This window comes from Sinocyclocheilus rhinocerous, unplaced genomic scaffold, assembly GCF_001515625.1.
Source record: "Sinocyclocheilus rhinocerous isolate Xijiao unplaced genomic scaffold, SAMN03320098_v1.1 scaffold2420, whole genome shotgun sequence".
Lineage (NCBI taxonomy): Eukaryota > Metazoa > Chordata > Actinopteri > Cypriniformes > Cyprinidae > Sinocyclocheilus > Sinocyclocheilus rhinocerous.
Window position 1 is genome coordinate 295,445 of NW_015629430.1, and position 1,027 is coordinate 296,471.

The window sequence follows — 1,027 nt, forward strand, 5'->3', positions numbered from 1 at the left end:
TTTGATTTCGCAAGCGACAACGGTGTACTAGTTCTAATGCCATGGTGAAAGTTTGAGCAAAGCATGCTAACTGTTCTGTGTTTGGCTGCACAGACGAGCACTGAACACTGTTTAGAGTCCCAGCCTCAGAGGAGACAACAGAGCAGTGCAGTTATTTATTTATTTACTGTATATTGCTGCTGCCACACAGATCTAAAATAAACATGCGATTTATTTCCCAGCTGTTTACCTTCACAGACATAACCCACTGGTTTTGTAACTCGTGTGTTTTTAACATAAACTTGTGTGCGAATGAGAACTTAGTTTAGTACTCACATGCTGTGACAGCCGCTTTCTGTCCGTGTGCACTCAGAAAACCGTATATAAGAAGTTTAAACTAATATGGTTTAAAATGCATGATTTCAGTGCAATAAACATGATAATCAGAACCAAAACAGATGTTTTTAGCAGGTACGAGCTGTAATGGCGCAGCTCTATTCTGGAAAAGGGGGCGGGGAGCAGCAGCTCATTTGCATTTAAAGACACAGGCCCGAAAAACAGCGTGTTTCTGCTTCCACTCAAAATAGACATTTTCAAAATGATATAATAAATGATCTGTGGAGTATTTTGAGCTGAATCTTCAGACACATTCTGGAGACACCAGAGACTTAAATTACATATTGTAAAAAGGGGCATAATAGGTCACCTTTAAGAAAATGACAGATCGTTTCGCTAGATAAGACCTTATACCTCTGCTGGGATGAAGCTGCATTGAAAATGCAATTTGGACCTTTAACTCGTTGTCCACCACATGGAGAAAAATCCTGGAATGTTTTCCTCAAAAACCATAATTTCTTTGCAACTGAAGAAAGAAAGACATGAACATCTTGGATGGCATGGGGGTGAGTAAATTTTCAGGACATTTTTATTCTGGAAGTGAACTAATCCTTTAAGAAGCACAACTGTTTTCAACATTGATAATAATCAGAAATGTTTTTTTTGAGCAGCAAATCAGAGTATTAGAATGATTTCTGAAGGATCATGTGAC

At 38.5% G+C, this 1,027-nt stretch overlaps 1 protein-coding gene across 1 annotated transcript in view; it reads right to left on the reverse strand.

Annotated features, from left to right (window-relative positions):
- LOC107738892 (serine/threonine-protein phosphatase 2A 56 kDa regulatory subunit gamma isoform-like) overlaps positions 1-1,027 on the reverse strand; it is a gene marked incomplete at its 5' end in the record, with an annotated part of 12,149 nt that overhangs the window by 882 nt on the left and 10,240 nt on the right. The gene's annotated exons all lie outside the window — the stretch shown is intronic.